Source organism: Vombatus ursinus, unplaced genomic scaffold, assembly GCF_900497805.2.
Source record: "Vombatus ursinus unplaced genomic scaffold, bare-nosed wombat genome assembly UNPS02014786.1, whole genome shotgun sequence".
In the NCBI taxonomy this organism is placed as follows: domain Eukaryota; kingdom Metazoa; phylum Chordata; class Mammalia; order Diprotodontia; family Vombatidae; genus Vombatus; species Vombatus ursinus.
In genome coordinates, this window is record NW_020954564.1 from 54,635,216 (window position 1) to 54,646,767 (window position 11,552).

Sequence of the window (11,552 nt, forward strand, 5' to 3'; positions counted from 1 at the left end):
TAAGCTGATGATCAGTCCAGCACTCTGTACCACACATTGCCTTCATCACTTTCACTGTCTGTCTCTTTTTTGGTCTTTCTCTTCTCTTTACAATCACATATTCTGTTAAATGCCAATGTTTGCTGTGAGGGTGCATCTACAAAGCTTTATTGTGTTTAGGTAAATGGAAGACAGTGTTGGTGATGAGAATGCACAAGTCTTTAGTAGCAAGTGACGATTGCTGTTGCTGTTTCCAACTCCATTCCTCCCAAGGATTCCGTGCCATGTCTAGTAGTCTGTGCCTACTCTAGCATTAATGTCACCCAGAATTATAAGCTTGTCTTCTTTTGGCACATTGATGATGAGGGTCTCCAGGTCTTCATAAAATTTTTCTTTGACCTCATTGGGATTTATTATGATGGGAACATACACACTGATGATGGTGATGTGGCACTTTCTTGCAAGTGGCAATCACATTTTCATGAGCCTGTCATTCACTTCTTTTGGTAGGCATATATGTTTGTTGACTTAGATTAGTTTTGTTTGCACAACCTATGCCAGCTTCAAAGAGCTCCCCTTCACTGCAGCCACTCCAGAAAAATGTGTATCCAGCTCCAACTTTGGTAAGCTGGCCTTCGTTTGCCAGCCTTGTTTCACTCAGGGTTGCTATTTGGATGTAATACCTACTAAGTTCTCTTGCAACAAGAGCTGTTTATCTTTCAGGTCTACTGGATTTTGTATTGTTCATAAGTGTGTGCACATTTCATATACTAATGGTGAGTAGAATCATTTTGCAGAAGTTTTTGTATATTTTTTTTTATTTCAACCACAGGGTGGGATCCCCATCTACAGTAGTTAACAGCCCAAGTTTGGGTAAAGCAAGACAATTTTTAGGGCACCTTTTCTAGACCCTTCTTCACAGCAGCAGTTAAGCAGTGTAGTCCTTAAAAGGCTGCTCAGATACCCAGGGGGCTGCTGAATCCTACTGCTGATTCCAATGAGAAGACAATCCCATGATCTGGCACACCTGTGTGCAGGGTTGTGACTATAGTACCCAGTGTACCTGCACCTGCTGCTTTGTCATTTCCCTGTCACCACAGGACTTTGAGATAGGTTAAAAATGGTAAAATGGTATGGGTGATGTCTTTTGATTTGTGCATAAATTGGATTTAAGTGAGGCAGAGACGATATGGCATTTGGGAGTAGTGAGAAATACGGCCAGATTCAGGATGACTCCTACATTGTGAGCCTGAGGGACTAGGAGGTTGGTATTGCCTTTTAAAGTAATAGGGAAAGTGTGAGGGAGGGAGGATTAAGGTGTTAAGATAATGAGTTCTGCTTTGGACATATTGAATTTAAGATGTCTACTGGACATCCAGTGTGAGATGTCTTAAAGGTAGTTGGAGATGTGAGATTGAAGGTCAGCAGAGAGTTTAGGGCAGGATGGGTAGATTTGAGAATCATCAGCATAGAGATGGTAATTAAATCCATGGGAGCTGATGAGATCACCAAGTGAAGTAATATAGAGGGAGAAGAGGGCCCAGAACAGAACCTTGGGGACACTTACCATTAGAGGGCATGACTGGATGAAGATCCAGCAAAGGGGACTTAGAAGGGGCAAAGAGAAATGTAGGAGGAGAACCAGGAGAAAATGGTGTCCCCAAACCCTAGACACAAGAGAATATTAAGGATAAGAGAGTGATCAACAGTGTCAAAGACTGCAGAGAGGTCAAGAAGAACAGGACTGAGAAAAAGCCGTTGGATTTGGCAACTAAGATTAGTAAGTTTGGAGAGAGCAATTTCAATGGAACAATAAGGTCAGAAGTCGTATTGCAAGGGGTTAGAAAGAGAGTGAGAGGGGATATAGTGGAGGCACTTATCTTAGCCTTTTTGAGGAGTTTAGTTACAAAGGACAGAAGAGATAAAGGCCATAGTTGGTAGGGATGAAAGGATCAAGTGAGGTTTTTTTTTTCAGAATAGGGGACACATGGGCATGTTTGTTGGCAGTAGGGAAAGAGTCAGGATAAAGGGAGAGATTGAAAATGTGAAAAAGTGGGATTGACAGAGGCAGTGGTCTGTTGGAGAAGATGGGATGGAACAGAATCACTTAAACAAGTAGAGGGGTTAACTTTGATAAGGAGTAAGGTCATTTCATCATGTGAGATGAGTGAAGTAGGAGATAATGGAAGGAGAATAATAAAAAATGAGGAAGAGGGGAGAAGAGGAGCTCATGGCAAATGGCCACATTTTTTCTCTGAAAAATATGAGGCAAGGTTCTCAGCTGAGAGAATAAAGGGAGGGGAAGCCATGGGAGGTACAAGGAGAAATGAAAAGATTTGGAAGAGCTGCTGTGGAATGTGGGATAGTTGATAAGGAAACTGCCTAACAGCAGGGAGGGCCCACTTGAGGTTGTATAATAAAAATTTGTAGTGGATCCAGTCAGAAAGATCACGTCTCTCTGCTTTCATTCAGGAGCACATGTGTAGACATACAGGCAACGTGGTAGAAATGATCCAAGGCTGAGGGATGGCTGGGTATAATTGGCAATGTGATAGAGGGACTAGGGATTCAAGAGAGGAAAACAGTGTAGAGTTAAATTGATTCAACCTTTAAGTGTATATAAATAAACTTAAGTGTATATGCTTAAATATACTTAATAAATATATAAAGCACATAAATGCTGTCTGTTATTATTGGTTATATAACCTGTGTGTTAAAATATCTCTCTCCTTTGAGCATTTGTATAGAAGTCCTGGGGCTTAGGAAATAAAACTTCACTGTTAGAATTTGTTTATGGTAGAAAGATTGTTGGGTTTAGTCAGGAGATCTGGATTCACGTCAATTCAATGAACATTTATTGAGCCTACTTTGTGTAAGGGACTATACAAGGCACCAGGAATACAAAAACAAATAAAACAGTCCCTGCTCCCAAGGAGTTTACGTTTTAGTGGGGGGAAGCAACAAATACACAAATAAATAAATACAAATAATTTCACAGCAGTATGAAGGAGAGCACTAACAAATGGTGGGATCAGGAAAGGTAATTGCCTTTATAAGGCAGCATCTGAGATGAGCAGAAGGGAGCTAGGGATTTTAAAAGGATGAAGTGAGGAAGGAACATGGGTTCATGTCTCAGCTCTGCTTCTTCCTAGCTGTGTGATCCTGGACAAATCCTACCTTCCAGTCTTCTTATACCTTACACTGGCCTTCTGGCCATTCCACAAACAAGACACTCCATCTCTTGGGCTTCTGGAATTTTCTCCAGTTACTCTCCATTCCTGGAATGTTCTTCCTTCCCAAATCTTTCTACTGACCTCCTTGGCTTCCTTTAAAATCCAACTAAAATCCCATCTTTTACTGCAAGTCTTCCCCAACCCCTTTTAATTCTAGCACCTTCCTTCCGTAAATTATTTTTTATTCATCCTGTATATAGATTGCTTTACATATGTTTGTTTGCATGTTTTCTCCTCTGTTCAATTATAAGTCCCTTTTGGGCAAGGACTGTCTTTTGCCTCTTTTTGTATCCCCAGTGCCCAGGGGATACAAAGCACCAGGCACATAGCAGATGCTTAATAAATGTTTTGATTGAATGACTTGTTTTTCCTGAGAATCATTTTCTTCATCTGTACAATTAGGGAACTGAACTTGATATTTCTAACATTCATTATGCTCTCACATTCTATAATGTTGTGACCCACTCAGGAGATTGTGGAATTGTTTGGTGAACACAGAACTAGTATGAGTTGAGTGCTTTTCTGGGAAAATTCATTCCAAGGATTTTTCCCTGAATGCTTTTTTTTTTTTAACCAGAAACCTTGGGTTCCATTCCTTGTCTCTCTGCCTCTTTTTTTTCTCTAACAGTATTGGATAAACACTGAATAAGTCTTTGGGTATAAGTTAGTTTTCCCAGAGTCTGATTACACTTTCTCTCCCTTCCCGTTTCTCCTAAAGTGATAATGTGATCATTAGGGACCCAGGTTTGCAGCAATGACACAGACCTGGGACCACCAAAAAGTACCAAAGTGTAGGAGGCCCATGAGAGCCTCCTTAAATAGCCTGTGGGTTGCCCTTTTTTCCAACTCAGAAGTTTTTCACTTTACATTTGTCAGGATCCCTATGCCAAGACCACCCCTCTCTTTTTACTCCCCTCTTTTTACTATTAGGAGAGACTGTTTTCCCGGGCTAAGGCCCAGCAAGCAAGCTGTGTCCTGAGCTTGCCATAACAACAATCCTTTGCAACTCACTCTCTGGATGATCTCAGCCACAGCAAAATCCCAGGACTGTTTCCCACCAGCATGAGGCGGTCTCTGAGCTTGGGCAAGCACCTGTCCTACCCACGAAGTCCTACTATGAATCAAACTTGTTTCAGTGTTGCTGTTATGCACTCCATTGTGAGGCCTACAGCTCACTTTGTAACCATTGATGTAAGTATTGAGATTTTCCCACTAAAGCAGGTCTCCTAATTAGAGGGCACCCGAGCTCATGTGTCTAGTTTCCCTCCTCCAACGGAATAAAGAAACCACTGTTAGATCTTTGTTTTTATTTTGTTTTGTTTTATCTTATTTTTAGAGTTAATTGTGGTTTTGATAACCTGTGTGAGCCTCTCTGGTGTTTTTTAGAGTTAACAGCAGTTGCAGAACTGCTTCGGCTCTTTGGTCATTTGTAATCAAGGTTGGCACATTGTATCTGGTAGGGAGAGCAAGAGCAGGTATTATCTTCTTCTTACATATGAGGAAATTGAAGTTCAAGTGACCTCTGGCTCAGAGAAATGTTACTATCAGAACCATCTCAAATACTTGCAACTTTGCTAAGAAGCCGGAAGGAAGCAAAGAAAAAACAAAAACAAAAAAAAGCACTGATAGATGCACTAAAGCTAATTTACTTTATTCCTAAGAGAGTTCTTCAGGCCCTCACTCAGAGCCTGTTTACCCTGATACACAAATCTAGAATGCTCAGAAAGTATGCTTTATCTGGTGTCTAATGACCTGGCTTTGAATCATGATTCTCTTGCTTATTATCTGTGTGATCTTAGACAAGTCACTTCAACTGTCTGAATGCTAGTTTTTTTTTTTGTTTTTTTTTTTTTTGCTGAGGCAGTTGGGGTTAAGTGATTTGCCCAGGGTCACACAGCTAGTAAGTGGTGTCAAGACTGGATTTGAACTCAGGTCCTCCTGACTCCAAGGCCGGAGTTCTGTCCACTCTATCCACTGCACCACCTACCTGCCCCAATTTGTAACAGGAAAAGGTTGGACTTGATGACCTCTAAGATTCCCATTCCACCCACATACACCTGCCACCTCCGACTCTAAATCTATGATCCTATAATTTTGTTTCCCAGCCTATGGTATAAGAAAAGTCTTAAGTTGGAAGTGACTCGGGTATTTAGAAAGAATTGCTAGATATAAGCTCATTGATGACAGTGGTAACTGTCAGTCTGAAAATAGAGGAAATGAAAGAAAAACTATGAGGTAAACAAATGTCCCGGTAGTCCTAGGGGCCATCATTGTATTACAGCACAGGACAATAAAGAACATTCAGAATGATGACCCTGAATCACTAATAAAAGATTAAATTATGTTCATTCTCTTCTGTTTTAAACGGAAGGAAAATAGAATTTTTTTTTATTAAAATGAGTAAAATAAAAGAACATCCAAACCCTTCACCAAAGCAGGGCAAATAAATTATCTACACATTTCTAGCAAGTGAAGTCCTATGAATTTGTTATACAACCTGAACTGGACCTTCACTGTTGCCAGGCAATCCTTCTACAACTCTCTTATCAACTCACTCTCCCACTTTCCACAAAGACTCCTCCAAACATCTTCATCCCTCCTCAAGCCTCCTATGACTCTTCCCACATCCTCTCAGCTGAGTACATTGCTTCATATTTCATAGGAAATATTGATGCCATTTGCATTGAGCTCCCTCTTCTCCCTTCTTCCTCAGCTCATATCACTCAGATGCCTTCTTCTGCTATCTCTTCATTCACCCCTATCTCACATGAAGAGATGGCATACTTCTTATCAAGAAAAAACTCTTTATCTACATAAGTGATCCCATTCCATTCTCTCTCCTTCAACAGATTACCACCTTTGTTGCATATTGCCCCCATCCTGTCACTTATTTTCAATCTCTCCCTGCCTATTGGTTCCTCTGCAGCTTACAAACATGCCCATGTCTCCCTCATTCCCAAAAAACCTTCACTTGAGCCTTCCATCCCTGATAATTATCATCCTATATGTCTTCTGCCCTTTGTGGTTAAACCCTTTGAGAAGACCATCTATAATAGGTGCTTCTACTTTCTCTCCTCTTACTCTCTTCTTAACTCTTTACAATCTAGCTTCTGACCTCTTTATTCAACCCAAACTGCTCTCTCCAATGTTAGTAATGCTCCCCAGTTGCCAAATCCAATGGCCTTTTCTCAATCCTCATTCTTCTTGACCTCTCTGTAGCCTTTGACACTGTTGATCACTCTCTTATCCTTGATATTCTCTTGTGTCTAGGGTTTTGTGACACCATTCTCTCCTGGTTCTCCTCCTACATTTCTCTTTGCTCCTTCTAAGTCCCCTTTGCTGGATCTTTATCCAGGTCATGCCCTCTAATGGTAAGTGTCCCCAAGGTTCTGTCCTGGGCCCTCTTCTTTTCTCTCTCTATATTACTTCACTTGGTGATCTCATCAGCTCCCATGGATTTAATTGCCATCTCTATGCTAATGATTCTCAAATCTACCCATCCTGCCCTAAACTCTCTGCTGACCTTCACTCTCACATCTCCAACTGCCTTTAAGACATCTCACACTGGATGTCCAGTAGACTTCTTAAAGTCAGTATGCCCAAAACAGAATCCGTTGTCTTTACCCTAAACCCTCCCCGCTACAGCACCTTCCCTATTACTGTAGAGGGCAACACCGTCCTCCCAGTCACTCAGGCTCACAATGTAGGACTCATTCTGGATTCCTCACTATCTCACCACCCCACCACCCCACCACCCTCACACACATTTAAGCTTTTGCCAAGGCCTGTTGATTTCACCTTTGCAACATCTCTTGACTGTGCCAGTCTCCCCTCTGACACTGCCACTACTCTAGTGCAGGCCCTCATCACCTTACACCTGGACTATTGCAATATCCTGTGGGGTGGGGGGAGGGGGGGCGGGAACCGAGGTGTTCTTGCCTGCCTCAAGTCTCTCCCCACTCAATCTAGCCTCCATTTAGTAGGCAAAGTGGTTTTCCTGAAGAACAGGTCTCATCATATCACACCTCACCTCAATAAGCCCCATTGGCTCCCTATTGCCTCCAGGAAAAATACGAAATCCTCTGTTTGGTTTTCTAAGCCTTTCATAACACCTCCCCCTCAACACTTTCTAGTCTTTTTACACCTTACTCCCCAGCAGGTTCTCTTCAATCCAGTGATATTGGCCTCTTCACTATTCCATGAACAAGCCACCCCATCTCTCAGCTCTGAGTGTTTTCTCTGGCTGTTTTCCCTTCTCTAGATGTTCTCCCTTCTTATCTCTGCCTTTTGGCTTCCTTGGCTTCCTTCAAGTCTCAACTAAAATCCCATACTCTACAGCAGTTAAACACATGATCCAATGGTGATCTGCAACACCCCTGAATGCAACCTGAACCAGATTAAAATGCAATTGGTAAATATTTAGCAAAAATAAATAAAAATGGGATAAAATACAGATAATATCACATTTTAAAATTAAGTCAATATGCAGTCAATGGGGATCCTTATGTATGAGGTTTCTATTTGAGTATGATACCACTGTTCTACAGCAAGCCTTTCCCAACTCCTCTTAATTCTAGTCCCTGCCCTCTTTTAATTATTTCCTATTTTTCCTATATATAGCTTGTTTGTACATATTTATTTGCCCATTATTTCCTCATTAGATTGTGATCTTCTTGATGGCAGGACTGTCTTTTTCCTCTTTTTGTATCCCTAGCACTTAGCACAGTGCCTGGCACATATTTGACACTTAATAAATATTTATTGACTGCCTGCCTGCCTGACTGATTGCCATTGAAGATTCGTTGATCAAGTGCAAGAGTTTAGTGATGCCCTATCAGTATATTAAAGTTCAAAAATCTTTCGTCATCGTGGCTTCCTTTAATCTTCTGAGTTAACATTGGGACAAAGACTTATAGAATTCCTGCTGACAAATCCCCACTATTTACATATATTTTATGGTATAATTTAGACTGGTCTAAACCCCTCATTAGAGACAAGGAAATGGAGGCCCAGAGAGGAGAACTAATTTGCCCAAGGTCACTAGTCAGTAGCAGTGCATGAAGACCATGAGCCCAGGTCTTTTGCTTCCACTTTTTTGACACAATAACTCCCAGTCAGTGCTCTTTCTACTACACCTGTACCTATGGAAGCAGAATGATGCCTTAAAATCTTTACAGCAAGGAAATGGTAATGCTAAAGTCCATGTTGATCCATTTAGCTACATACTTTTTAGAAGAAAAGAATAGTAAAAGAGAGCATAAAATACATTTTGCTAAATAAAAATTGCTTTCCCTTCCCTCTCCATAAAATAAATCTAGGCCACCCACTGGGAATAACATGCACTCCCTTGAAAGAGGTTCTTATCATATAAGGACCCAGCTGCTTCTCTCTCTAAAATTTCTCTGTAACAGAAAGCTAATATCTTGTGTTTTACATCATTAATTATTTAGTTTCTGAGATTCTTCCAGTAAAACTCAAATGTGGTTCACTGTGTTTTGATATATCTTATGCAAGAGAGGCAGTATCAGTTGGAGATGTTATCTCAATATTGCATAAAGTAATTTTAAAGTCTTTTCTCTAAGTCAGAATATAAACAGAATTCAAAAAGCATCTGAATTCAAGATATGCCAGTTTTTACTAAATACAAACCACTGACCTATAGTCCACAAATACCCACATCCCTAAAGCTATTACGTAAAATAATGCTTTGTCACAACATCTGCTTTGAAAAGATTCCCAAAATATTTTAACTTCATTTTACTAAATCCATTTTTCAGTGGTGAGATGGATCACTCTAAATTCCTCTGTGAAAAACTCCCTCAGAATTCAAGGAGAATGATGACTCAAATGTATAGATAAAGATCATTAATAAAACATACTAATAAAAAAATCATAGGAGAATAGAAGGAAGTACCATGAATAACTACTGGAAAATTCTTTACTTTTGTTTTTACATCATATATACTTCCCAATGAAGCATTCCCTCACCCCTCCCAGAATGCTATCTCAAACCAACATATCAACTAAGTCTGAGTTCCGTACCATCTCTGCAAATGGAAGGAAGTTCATTCTAAAATCTCTTCTTTAGGTTGATACTTCCTGGCTATACCCTCACCATACTGCCTCCAGCCCAGCCATCATCCTCTCCCCTGCCTATCCTCTACCATAACCTTGGACTCTTCTGCCTTCCCTGCCTCTGATAGGTGGGCTCTATCTAACCTTATCTTGCCCCAAACCAGGCCTCCCTGACATTGCCTGACCACCATGACACCATACCCTCCTCAATCCCCTCTATATGTTGTCTTTCCCTATTAGAATATAAGTTCCTTGAGGGCAGGTACTGTCTTGCTTGCTTATATTTGTATCCCCAGCACTTAGTACTGTGCCTGGCACATTTTAAGTTTAATACTTGCTTTATCTAGGCTTGGTTACTATAATTGCACAACATGTAGTTGTGAAATTACTGTTTATTGTTGTTTTGATATTAGTTAATAGTTTATTGTTATATTGATATTAGTTAATAATAATTAGTTTTCTTTCTGTTTCTTTGCAAACTTAACTTTGCAAAGCACTTTACATGTATTATCTCATTTGATCCTCACAACCACCCTGTGAAGTAGGTGTCACTATTATCCTCACTTTATAGATGAAGAAACTGAGCCTGTTAACAATTTCATATACCTAGTGTTTTGTATATGTATTATTGTCATTGTGCATATTTTTCTTGTTTCTGCTTACTTCCCTTTGCATTAATGTTTATGTTTTCCTATGCTTTTCTGAATTCTTCACATTTATTATTTGTTATAATATAGTAATATTCCATTAAAATAATGTATCATAACTTATTTAGCTATTTTACAGTTTACAAGCATCTAATGTGCTTCCAGTTTTTTTGACACAACAAAATGGAGTGCTGTAAGTATTTTCATGTCAATAGGATCTTTCTTCTTTTCATTAATCTCCTTGGGATATATGCTTACCAGTGTGATCTCTGGTTCAAAAGTCTTGGACATTTAATTGCTTTCTCGCTACAATTCCAAATTGCTTTCCAGAATGGTTAGATCAATTCATAGCTCTACCAGCAGTACATTAGTGTTCTTGCCCCTCTCTAAGTTCTCCAACCCGTTTTTGCATGTTTTGTTATATTTACCAATTTGTTGTTATTATATGTGAGATAAAATTTCAGAGTTGTTTTGGTCTGCATTTCATTTATTATTAGTGATTTGGATCAGTCTTTCATATGGTTGTTAATAGTCTGCAATTCTTTTGAATACTGTTCATATTCTTCCACTGCATATTCATGGAGGAATGGCTTTTAGTATTACATATTTGTTTTGGTTCCTATATATTTTAGATATATGCAAATGGCAGCAAGAACATGGGTTTGTCTAGAAAACCCTGAGAAAGGATCTTAAATGCTTGGGTGGTTCTTCTGCTTTGTATTTCATTCCTTTACTACAGGTGACTTAACAGCAATCTCTCAGGACATTTCCAGCCCTGGAGGTAACTTCCTGAGTCTGAAAAATCAATGCTAGTTACCCAGTAGGAAGTATTTCCTGCAAATATACCTTTTTCAGAGGAGAAGATGGCCAACATCCGCAGGATCCTAGAGCTGAAAAGACTAAAAAAGCCAAAGCTATGTCTGGCTGACCAGGAAATCTGACCTCATGAGTTGCTCAGACTGTAAAGACCCAAAGTAAATGTGAAATGCCTGTTGAGTAATCCCACAAAGTTGCCTTTATCTCCAAAGAGAGTATGATGGGAGAATACAATACATAAAAAGGTGGAAAGTAGGAGTAGGGGAGAGGGAAGGAGGTGCTCCTGAGGAGGATAATATATATCTTCAAAAGAAGGGGTGGTTAGGATAAAAATGTAAAAGTTTTAATGAAGTAATAAACTTTGAGAAAGCACCAAGATTAGACTGTTTTCTCTCTATATATAATTGGCTTCCAAATGTGTTTCAAATGGGAAATACAAGCTTTGAGTATGGTTTAGTAATAAGTCCTCAAAATTGGACTAAAGATTTTATATGTAAAATTTCATTAATAATTGTAAATATATTTTTAAATAATGTTCTCCAGTTTTGAAGTCTCTTTTTGATAACATTAAGAGACAAGGTCTTATTTTCCAAGTCAGGCCCTATTGATGGCATTGTTCATATCAGGTAGAGGGTTCAGCTAAAGCTAGTAAGAGCAAGTGGTATGTAAAAACAGAAATTCTCTGAACTTTCAGGTGAATTATGGGTTTCTAATTTGATGTTCTATAGTTCTGTTGTTAAACAATTAGCTCCACAAGGCTTGAACTGGTTTTCACCACTTGAATCAGTTACTGGAAAAACAA